The sequence below is a fragment of the Echinops telfairi genome, unplaced genomic scaffold, assembly GCF_000313985.2.
Source record: "Echinops telfairi isolate 266 unplaced genomic scaffold, ASM31398v2 ScPeMD7_7469;HRSCAF=8507_1, whole genome shotgun sequence".
NCBI classification, from domain to species: domain Eukaryota; kingdom Metazoa; phylum Chordata; class Mammalia; order Afrosoricida; family Tenrecidae; genus Echinops; species Echinops telfairi.
Genome location: NW_022111373.1, coordinates 136,951,185 through 136,963,619, shown reverse-complemented (window position 1 = coordinate 136,963,619; position 12,435 = coordinate 136,951,185). Strand labels below are relative to the sequence as shown.

Below are 12,435 nucleotides of genomic sequence, written 5' to 3'. Positions count from 1 at the left end.
GCGAGAGACCTCTTTATCTCCAAGAGAGAAGAGCCAGAAGCAGAACACACCCTTTGCACTGGGGTTCCTTGCACTGAGAACCTCCTAGACCCAGGGGGAAATTGGTGGTAAGATGCATGAAATCTCCAAAGGATCCAGGGACGGTAGACATTGAAAGGAGACACAGACCTTCCCCCAGGGCTCACACAGGGAAGAAGGGGTCCAACATCGCTGGAAACCTAAGGAGGAGCCCTAGTAAGTCAGTGGGCTAAGTGTTGGGCTGCTAACCAAAAGGTGGGCAGCTTAAAACCACCAGTGATCTGAAGGAGGAAGATTGGACCATATTCTGTAAAGGTGATCACCTTGGAACCCTATCATTTGGTTCTACTCCATCCTCTAGGTTGCCATGAATCAAACTCAGCTCAATGGTAGTGGATTTTTATCTTGGGTTAGATAAGTAAGACACAAATATTTTCAAACAAAAAATACATGAAACTTAAAAATTATATATAAGAAGGACATCAAAGTTATAGTGGTATTTGATGGTGATTTTTCTTTTTAAGAATTTCTGATAGCACAGTGATTTATTGCTCAGCTGTTAACTGATCGTCCAGTCCTCAGTCCAAACCCTCCAGTTGCCCCACCAGAGAAAGCTGTGTCCATTTGCTTGTGTAAAGGTTTAAAAAAAAACGTTGCAGTCAAGTTGGGGTTGGGGCCTACTCAAAGCCTACAGTATGACTCTACTGTTGCACTGCAGGGTTTTTAGACATTAGAATCAATTCAATGGCAATGGGTTTGATTTTTTTTGTTGTTGTTGTTGTTGTTATTTTGTTGGTAGGAACCATAAAGCACTGAGCAATTATGTTTGTCCTGGTGCGTACTTTTCAGCTTCACAAGAGCCCGGAAGGATGGGAGTATTTTGTAAATATGAGAAAAATTGAGATCCAGAGAAATTGAGAGACTTTCTCCAAGTCACTCGACTTAGCCTAAGGAATGATGGGACAGACATTGGACTTGGGTCAGTGGTAACGACCCAGGAAGATAGCACTCACTAGATTTCTGGCTGCAGTGAAGTCCTCTGCATGTCTAGCACAGGACTCCTGTCTTCGTGAATGTGTGCTTTGCAGGAGAAATCCTAATTTCTCTGCTGGGACTTTCCTATCTTTTTTGCCATTTTATTGGGATATTTTACAGATATTATTAACAATCCATAGTTCCATTAGATCAAGCCTAAGTGTACAATTGCTGCTGTCATCTTTGTCAAACATTTTGGATACTTCCCTTTGGAATTCACTAACAGCTGGAAAGAACAACCTTGTTTTTGTGCTCCATTGGGTAACTTTATTATCTACTCAGAAAACAAAGAACAGCACCTCAAACGTGCAGCCATCAACTCAGTTCCAACTCATTACAACCCTACACAACAAGGTAGAGCTGGCCATGTGGGTTTCTGAGACTGTAACTCTTTATGGGAGGAGCTGCTGGTGGTTTTTAACCGCCGACCTTGTGGTTAACAGCCCAAAGCAGAGGCCACAATGCCACATCCCTTCAAAAGGAGTCCTGGCAGGCTATGAATTGAGCTGCTATCTAAAAGGCCTGGTGTTTGAACCCATCAATCACACCATGGGAGAAAGATGAAGCTCTCTGGTTCCATAACGATTTAAAGTCTTAGAAACCCAAGAGGGCAGCTCTGTTGGGCCGCTGTGAGTCCGGATCTGCTCAGTGACAGTGAGTACATGCCATCAAGAACTGTGAGCAGGACTAGGGGCACAGAGAAGCCCGATACAAGTAACCAAATCTATGTATCTCTACCCTCGGGATCAGAGTATGGCAGTGCATTCAGCCAACTTTATTTGTTCACCCATTCATTTATTCATTCATTTACTTGTCAAATATTTGTGGCACCTCTGCTGTGTGCCCGGAATCCTCGAAGGAGTTCCCTTTTCACTATCGCTTGTATGTTGTTAGCTTCCGTGGAACTGGCCCCCAAATCGTGGCAACCCCACACACAGTGTGGCGGGACCAATGTACTGCACTGGATTTTCAGTGGCTGATGTTCAGAAGTAGGTTCCCAAGCCTTTCCTTCTAGCCCTCTTAGGTTCAAAGCGCCTTGAAACCTATTTGGCATCAAAGCAACACGTAAGCCTCCACTGAGCATGAGGTGCACAGGCTGGCTAGCCAAGCCAGACTTCCCGAGTGCCAGGCAAGAACGCTACCACAGAGCCACCACTGACCTCAGTACTTCTATAGGTTGTAAGAATCCCCCGCCCCAACACGGAGTTCACCTTGTTATGCATTTACCCATTCAGAAAATCCTGTTTGGGAGACTCTGTCCTACATGCTGAGGATGCCACAGTTTACACAGTGGAGATGCTGCCTGCCCTCAGGGCCCTTCTAGCTGGTATTGCAGGGCATTCAGCCACTTCCATTCATTCACTCCCCAAATGCTTGATGCATACCTGCTGTGTGCTAGACCACTAGACCAGTGACCACAGTAAAAACCGCAGTCCTTGTGGAGGAGTCTACAGTCTAGCAAGGGGAGAGAGGCAATCAGCAATAAACATAGCAGATGAGAAAAACGATATAGCCCATTGGAAAGTCGTAAGTGCCATGAGGGAGAAATTACATCAGGTTAAGAGGGATTGGGAAGGTTAAGATGGGAGGGAAGTAAGATGTAAGGGTAAATTTTAACACATTGTCATAGTAAGCCTTATGAAGGAGGTGACATTAGATCCAAGATCTGCAGGAGGTACGGGATCGAGCCATGTGGATTTTTGGCAGAAGAACATTCCAGACAAAGACACCAGGGAGTATCAAGCTCTTGACTGGGCAGTGAGCCCGGCCTGGTTCAACCAGGAAGCAGTGTCCTGAAGCTGAAAGGAAAGGAGGAAGGCTGTTAACTGGATTTTGGAGATGAGGCCACAAAGAATGAGGATTTTTTAGTTCACCGAAGTGGAGACAAAGGGAGAAAGGCAGTGATCCTTTGAGTTTTATAAAATCGCTAATTCTTTTTGCTGTTCTCTGACATATATTTGATTTCCGATGTCTGCTTTCAGTCAGAGCCTTTGATTTGGATGTCAAATCTATCCATCTCTTTTGGATTCCTGCATGTTGTGTCTCTGCGAAAAATTAGTGCCCTGACATCAAAAGAAAGTCTGGTTGTTATTTTACACTAATCTCTGTAACCATTTGTTCTTCACATGTGTTGGTTTCTTTTCATTATTCAGAGTTAATATTTTGGGTGATAAAAATCAAGGCGCTAAGCTGATTGTTACTTGCCAGCCACTCCCATCAAATCAATTCTGATTCATCACGGCCCTAAAGGACAGAGTAGAATTACTTCCTAGGGTTTCAAAGGCAGTGAATTTTTACATCATTTTGTTGGGGGCTCTTACAGCTCTTATAACATTCCATTCATCAATTGTTTCAAGCATAGTTGTACATATGTTGCCATCATCATTTTCTAAACATTTACTTTCTATTTGAGCCCTTGGTATCAGCTCCTCTTTTTTCCCCTCCCTTCTTCCTCCCCCCTCCCCATGACCCATTGACAAATTATAAATTATTATTGTTTTCCTGTCTTGTTAAAATTAAACCCTCTTATTGGGGGCTCTTACATCTCTTATCACAATCCATACATTCGTCCATTGTGTCAAGCACATCGGTACATATGTTGCCGTCTTCATTTTCAAAACTTTTTCTTTCTACTTGAGCCCTTGGTATCAGCTCCTCATTTTTTTCTTCCTGTTTTCATGCCTTGCACCAACCGCTGTCTTCCTTCACCCACCTTCTGTTGTTCATCCCACTGGGAGGTGGGGGGTGGAATAAGTGTTGATCATTGCAATCTGTTCCCCCTTCCTCCCCTCATCTCCCCACCTTCTCCCTACCCTCCTGGTATCGCTACTCCCAATTCTTTTCCTGAGGAGTTTACCTGACCTGGATGACATGTGTTGTGAGCTCTCATCTGTACCAGTCAGTGTACATGCTCCGGTCTACCCAGAACTGCAAGACAGGACTAGGGTCAGGATAGTGGGGGATGAGGAAGCCTCAAAGAACCAGAGGAATATTGTGTGTTTCATTGGTGCTATACTGCGCCCTGGTTGACCCATCCCTTCCTTGTGACCCTTCTGTGAGGGGATGTCCTCTTGTCAGCAGATGGGTTTTGGAGTCTCTGCTCCAGCCCTCCTCACTCTCAACAATATGTTTTGTTTGTTTGTTTGTGGTTTTCTGGTGCCTGTTCCCTGATTCTGTGGACACCTCATGATCACACAAGCTGGTGTGCTTCTTCCACGTGGACTTGTTGCTTCTCTGCTAGATGGCCACTTGATTAACTTCAAGCCTTTAGGACCCCACACACTCTATCTTTTGGCTTGGCGCCATCGCTTTCTTCACTACATTTGCTTATGCACCCATTTTGTCTTCAGCAATCGTGTCGGGATGATGAGCAATGATGTACCAAGTTATTAGAACAAAGTGTTCTTCTGTTGAGAAAGGCAGCGAATCTTTATGGGAACAGGAAGCCTCATTATTCTCCCAGATTATTTTTCTTACATGAAAGCAATATTTTTCAATAGTAAATATTGACTGTTATTGTTAGGTACCATCAAGTCAGTTCCATCTCATAGAAACTTCATGTACAACACGATGACAATGAGCCATACTCATTGATTTAATAATGCCTTATTAAATCAAGTTATCATTTTTCCCATTGATTTCTACTATCTTCTTGATATTATTCCAAATTTCATATATTCCCCTGGCAATTATTTTGTTTAATCTAGTGAACTAGTGGAATGAATATTGAGCACATTGTCAACAATCGATAAAAATGATATTTTGTTGTTGATGTTATTTCACTTTTATTTTCCAAGCAATAAAATATAATTTTAAAGGCATTTAATTATGAGTCATACTATTTTCATTTCTCAGCATAGAAGATGTTTTCTCCCTCTTCTTCCTCTGCCTCCCTCTCTTCATCCTCTTACCTCCAGGAATTCCTCCTCCATCCTCCTCAGCTTTTGGAAGGAGAATCAAAGAGGTCTCTCCCCAACCAGGTGATTGCTTATGATCTGCTTGATCGTTTTAAATGTAAACACTTGAAACTGATGACATTTAATTCCAACTTGTATTTTCTTATTTTTGAATCCTAAGAAAACAGTATGTTTTGCAGAGAGAAGGTCTAAGATTCTGCAGAAGATCTGTGCCCCTGCTTTGAGTCCTTCTCATTCTTGTAAATTATTTCTTAAGCTCAAGTGACTTGCACCTTGAAGGACTCTAGAGCAAATATTAACAGTTTTTCCAGCCCATCTCTTCCCTACTGAAAGAAGATTGTAACAATATTGTGATAGTTAGGTTTTATGTCAGCTTGGGTGGGCCAGGATTTTCCCATGTAATGACCTAACATATTATGGTCAACTTCATGATGGGATCACCTGTGAAATAGCCAAGAATGTGTGGAGAAAGTGTGTTAGCCTGTGTAGACTAGAGAAATAAATCCACAGAAACTCATATGTCTATAAGAGAGAGTTTTATATGAAAGGTAAGTGTTCATTAAGAAAGCATCCCAACCCAGTGCTGTCCAAGCCCATATGTCCTACATTAACCCATATGTCCAACACTGATCTACAAAGTCCCCCTCAAACTCACAAAACACACGCAATGACGCTCAATGCAGGAGGAAAGCCAAATCAGTGAGTGTGCAAGCAGCTCAGTGCTGGAAGGGTTCTCCATGTGGCTTCTCCAGCACCCAGAGCTGCATCAGGGTAGATCCACATGGCTTCTCCTCTGGGATGTCTTTGCCAGCTGAGGCAAAGAACTAGTTAAGGCCGCCACACACCGGTCTGACCATCAGAGAGCAAGAGACCAGAGAACAAGAAAGGCAAGGTTCACCGAGCCATTTATTTCTCCACCCTTCAATTAATCCCACATGTGTTTATTGGCCAGGTTGGCACAATAAGCCCTAACTAGCACAGTAAGGTCGCATACCACTACCTTCATCTTTTTTGCAACCTTGATACAGTTGAGGAGTTATCACTTTTGATACGAATAGTATATGCCAGACCTGTTTTATTGACCTCCTGATAAATCGCTTGCCAATTCCAGGAACCATCATTGAACTGCCAACCTTGGATTCATTTAGCTTGGCATCCTGCATTCTGTTCACCTGTCCCCACAGCTACCTGAATCAGGAAAAACTTCTAACTTACATCTGACCTACAGACCTGAACCTGATTGGACTTAACCCTTTCACAACTGTGTGAACCATTTCTGGATAAAAATAGCTTTGTATATATATATATATATGCATGCAAGTATCAGTGGTGTTGCTTCTCTACAAAACCCAGACAAATACAAATATAAGTGGCCCAGGAGACCTGAGGCTGCAGTGGAGGGCGTTTCCACTATGCTGTGCATAGTTCTACTTAGGTGCTTTCTGTTCCCTCTGATTGACCTCAGTTTCTATTCTATGCCACATCACACTGCTTTACTTACTCAAACTCTATGCTAATCATGTCATCCATCAATAGAGGCCCCTCTGCTCCATATTTTTCAAATTCACCTTGGCTTTACTGTTTCACGGGAATTTTAGAATCCATTTGTCCAGTTTCACAACTAATCTTTTTGAGATCTGGATTTGCGTTGTATGAAATTTAGCTATTTGAGTGAATTGCCATCTCCATTACTTTGAATCTTGCCAGCCAGAAATATGGCACATATTGCTAAGTAATAATATGTTCTTCAGTAACATTTTGCAATAATTTCATTATAGGCCTTGAACAGCTTTCTTAGATTTATTCATGTAGCTAATATTTTTTAATCACATTTCATAATTAATTGATGTTGTTTAATATTAATGTCACTGGACTTTGTGTGATTTACTCCAAGCAACATGATGGAATTTCCCCAGGATGCCCAGAACTAGTCTAAAGCTTATCTTGGTTTGTTTTTACTTTATTTCTCTCTTCCTTTACAATCTTTCTACTATATTAATTTTTTCTGTTGTCTTTTTCGTGTGTGTGTGTGTGTGTGTGTGTGTGTGTGTGTGTGTTCATTTGGTTGGTTCGTTGGTTGATTTAGTAGTAGTCAGCTGAAGCATAAGAATGATCATATGAGTTATTTTCTTGTTCTTGACTGTAAAAATGCTTACATTTTGCCAGAATTTTGACCTTGGTAAAAGACTGGAAACAAACCCTTTCTCTGTAAATACTTGTTTTGCTAGTAGTTTCTATTATGAATAAGTGTTGGATTTTTTTCCAAAGCTTTTCAGTATCTAGAATGATGGTCATTTTTTCCCCTTTATTCAAAACACCTCGTAAGTCACAGTGGCAAGTGATCTGATGTTGAACTATCCTTGTATTCTTGTAATGAGTCTTGCGTGGCCAGCTAATAAGAAAGTTGTATCCACTGCCAGAACGACTTTATATGTCAGACACCAGTACTCCCAATCTTTTTGTAATTTCCACTCATACTATATTGTTTCATCAAACCATGCATCTACTCATGCAATTTTAGGAATACGTTCACCCTCCCATCCTTACTCCATTTCCTGCTATGTTGGTTTATGTTTATTTAGTGTTTAAAATTTGGCTCAGGAATCATATCTAAAAAGCATGTACTGATTCCACTTGGTCAAACTTAGTAGCCCTGCTTTCCTTAGTAGCCCTGCTTTACTTTCATAGCACTGGACACATTCACACATACATCAACCCATATTTTTTCAAACCATAATTTAATTCAAGGCTTCTTATACTATTGTGTGTGTGTGCGTGCATTTGTGATGAGATTAATTGACAGTGGATTGGAGCTATTGGCAGGTCTTTGTGAAGCAAAGATGATCTTATGTATTTCATTTCCTAGCAAGTGTACAGAGGGATTTAGATGAGATCATTTGACGTATTCACTTCTCTAAACGGAGTAGAAAATAAAAGATGAAAAGATTTCTACAATCCAGGTATTTGCGAATATTGTTTTATCAACCAAGCTGTAAAAATGGGTAATTTTGCTGATAGCTTGCATAAGTATTTCCTTTGCCAACGTTCTTTAAACTTCCTACTTATACATACCTTCAACCCACTGCATTTGGGTCAATTCCAACTCACGGTGACCTTATACAGACTTTCTGAGACTATAAGGCTTGAAGTGAGCAGGCAGCTTCATCTTTCTCCCACTAAATGGCTGGTAAGCTTGAACCGCTGACCTGACAGCTAATAGCCTAGTACCTAACACACAGTCCTACCAGGGATATCTATAGTACTAAGACAGGTATAGTGTGTGTGCGTGTGTGTGTGTTACTCTTCTTTCAATATCCAGAACCACTGCCATTGAGACAGTTGACTTCAAATTTATTAATCTTCAAATTTTCAGATACATAGCAATGAGGATGGTGAAGCTTTGTCACTTTATCTCACGTACTTTGAACATATTATCAGGAGAGACCAGTCCAAGTAGAAGGACATCATACTTGGTAAAGTAGAAGGGCAAAGAAAAAGAAGAAACCTTTGACCAGGAGGAGCGACACAGTGGCTGCAGCAATGGGCTCAATCATAGGAACAATTGTGAGGCTGGCGCAGGACCACACAGCGTTTTGTTCTGTTGTGCATAGGTTCACTATGACAACCTACAAGACAGCATCTAAAAACAACAACAACAAAAATGAACTCTGTTTTCTCTATTTTTTCTTAATAGCACTTCCATCATACCACACACACACACACACACACACACACACACACACCTCGCCTCCCTGGCTTACTGTCTGTCTGTCTCTACTTAATGGAAGCTCTATAAGGCAGAAACTTTCCTTCTTTAATCCCCAGAGATACCCTGGCCACAGAGGAGAAATGCAACAAATGTTTGAATGAATGAAATATGTTTCCCCATCTATGTGGTTGATCGGTCTTGAAATTAAGAACACTTGGGGGGTTTCAAAAAGTTTGTGGAGAAATGGAATCAAAAGACAATGGAATTTTTCAAATGACTTTTTGAAGTCCCTTCGAATGCATGAAGCCCCATATCCAAGATTTGCAAAGAGTAGCCCTGTTATAACAGAATGACTGCCCATCAATTACTCTCAAGTGTCTGTGCCTGGCAGGTGCACCTTTAACACAGGACAATAAAATTACCCATATCTCTAGGACCCCCAGAAGAATTCCAGATGGCTAAATAATCTGTATTACTTTCCAACTGTTTTTCACCTGGATTTTGAAATCTTGACTTTCAATCCAACTGGCTGCCATTGAATCAGTGCTGACTCTGAGTGAGCCCCTGTGGGTTTCCGGGACTGTAATTGTTTACAGTAGTAGAAAACCCAGTCTTTCTCCCTCACAGCTGCCGGTGGCTTCCAACTGCCAGCTATGTGGATCGCAGTGCAATACGTAACCACTACACCACCGGGGCTCCTCGAAGAAGGTGCCAGATGAGTAATCTTTACTGAAGTATCTGTTTACTGTACTTAAAAAGCCCACTCTCATCTAGTTGGTTGCTACTCACAGTGACCTTGTGGGACAGAGTAGGACATCCCCAGAAGGTCCCCAAGGCTGTAAATTTTTGTGACATAAGACTTTCATCTCCCAAGCAGCAGCTGGTGGGTTTGAACCACTGACCTTTTAAACACCCAAGTGCTTTCCCCTTTGCATCACCTGAGCTCCTTGATTTAGGGTTAGGGGCTACAGCATGGACATGCTTTCCACAGTTTAGGCAAAAATGTCTAACAACCACTGGTTTGGAGCAACCTGCATGTGTTCCCATGGACCTGCTTTTGCTGAAACTGTCGGAAGTGCCATATACCTTCCAACCATGCCAGAATACCACTAGGAGGAACAGATGGAGAAAGGGGAAACTGTGGGTGAAAAAAGAAGCTAAAGAGGAACTGCCATCGAAACCTTTAAGTGCATACAGATTGGCCTATTATTCTGACTTAATCCTGTTCTGTCAAGGGCCACGGAAGAGGAAGCAGTACCGAGACAGCTTGAATAGCAGTTCTGCTTCCACTTAACCTGCGCATCAAGTCTCACTTTCCATCCAGAGTTGCCAGTCCCGAAGAGCCTGGCGAGGACACTAAGGGTCCTGGGGGCTCCAACACGCCTCAGGAATATTGCAGCACAACCTTGTTCCGCACCTGCTGTGGGCATTCTGGGCACTGACCAGAATCTTCCTGGCCTCTCCTCAAGGTTACCCTTGGAAGGTGTATTGGTTAGCTGGAGTTGTTGTTGTTGTTGTTAGGTGCTGTTGAGTTAGTTTGGACCCGAAGTGACCTGTGTAGAGCAGAACAAAGCACTGCCCTGTTCTGTGCCATCCTCACAGTTGTTTGCAGTCACTGCGTCGATCCATCTTGTCAAGGCTGCTTCACTGTCCCTCCACTTCACCAAGTCTAGTGTCCTTTACCAGGGACGGATCTCTCCTGAAAAACATGTCCAAAATTCATCAGATGAAGTCTTACTACCCTGGCCTCTAAGGAGCATTCTGACTATACTCGTTTCTCTTCAGGAAGAACAATTGAAAATACCATGACTTGAGTTAGGTGTACCTTCGTCCTCAAAGTAACAGCTTTGTGGTAGTTACATAAGCTCATGTCAATTGGTGGATGTCAAGAGTGAAGGGTGGGAGTCTAGTCTATCAATCAGGTTACAGCCTGATGTCTCCTTGTTGGTGTGGCCTTCTCATGAGGATTCTGGGCACTTCTCTCTCTTGATTCTGCCATCAGAAGAGGCGGGCCACTCTCTCTTTCTGCCTTCATCTTCCGGCGGACAAGTCACATGGAGCCATGCTGAGATGCATCCACCACCATTGGATCCACAAGACTTCACCCACCAGCCTGTGATCTTCCTTCCTCAGCATCATAGCATGTGCTGTGTAAGTCTGAAGAGGAATTTATAGGTTAGTATCAGACACATGGACTAATATTGGACTTGTGGACTTGATCTGGACTGGGCTGAGATGTTTTCTCAATATACAATGACTCTTTGATCTAAACCTCCGTCTTATACATATCTGAGAGTCGATTGATTTGTTTTTCTAGTCAACCTGGACTAAAACAATCCTTGCTTTTCAACTCTTCAAACACCTCAAGCCCATGTCACCGAAATACCACAGAAGGACCAATCTGAGGACCAGAATGCAGGCCAGGGGACCAGAGTCTAATTCTGGGTGCCAGCTCTAGGGAAAGGCTCTCTCCATTGTTGGCTCTGGGACAGGTCTGCTTCTGTAGATGCGGGTCCCTCGGTTTTCGTAGCCATTTCTTAGCATCTGTCTTCCCCCATAAGTACGTGTGTATCTCTGTCCAAGCTCCTTCTATGTTGCCTTCTATTGTACATAGTGTCACTGTGAGTCAGAATGAACTGACTCAGACATCATCCCATGGGATGTAGACTTGTCATGGCTCATCCTCTACAGAGGACTCTTAGGCAATCAACATGGGTACAATGTGTGTGTGTACATGTATCTTGTTGTTGTTAGGTGCCATCAAGTGGGTTCTGACCCTTATTGACCATATGCACATCAGCAGGAAACCCTGCCCAGTCCTGCACCATCCTCACAATTGTTCCCCTGGTTGAGTCCACTGCAGCAGCCACTGTTGGCTCAGTGTGGCAGGCAGGATTCTAAGATGTAACCAACCCAAGGGTCTTGTCTCTTGTTGGACTCACCCTGTAGCCCTTCCTGCCCTGAACACAAGCAGGACCTATGTCTGGAGCGTGAGGACACAGCGGTTTCGAGGAGATGGCTGGATCCAGCGCACCCTACTTCTCTGCGGAGGAAAGAGTGTGCCACCTGCTGGCATGAAGACGGGTTCCGGGAAGCCCTGTGATGGGTTGTCGTCTGCCATCATGGATGGAACCTCAGTCTCTTGATCAAGTGACATGAGATGACCATTATTTTCCAGACACAACGAAGCCTGAAAATGAGTTGATTTCTATTTCGTCAAAAGAGAAAGCTCAGTCAGGGTGCAGTGTAGCACCGATGAAACATACAACTTTCCTCTAGTTCTTTAATGCTTCCTCCCCCTCCCCCACTATCATGATCCCAATTCTACCTTACAAATACAGCTAGACTGGAGCATGTACATGGGTATAGATAAGAGCTGTAAACACAGGGAATCTAGGACAGGTAAACACCTCAGGACCAGTAATGAGAGTAGCCATAGCAGGAGGGGAAGGGGAAGGTGGGGGAGAAAGGGGAACTGATCACAATGATCTACATATAACTCCCTCCCAGGGGGACAGACAACAGAAAAGTGCATGAAGGGAGACATCGTACTGTGTAAGACATGAAAAAATAATAATAATTTATAAATTACCAAGGGTTCAATAGGGAGAGAGCGAGGCAGAAGGGAGGTAAAAAAAAAATGAGGAGCTGATACCAAGGGCTCAAGTAGAAAGAAAACGTTCTCAGAATGATGATGGCAACAAATGTACAAATGTGCTTGACACAATGGATGGATGGATGGATGGATGGATGGAT

The 12,435-nt window shown here is 43.0% G+C and overlaps 1 protein-coding gene across 1 annotated transcript in view; it reads left to right on the top strand.

Annotated features, from left to right (window-relative positions):
• FBXL7 (F-box and leucine rich repeat protein 7) overlaps positions 1–12,435 on the top strand; it is a 429,381-nt gene that overhangs the window by 329,548 nt on the left and 87,398 nt on the right. The gene's annotated exons all lie outside the window — the stretch shown is intronic.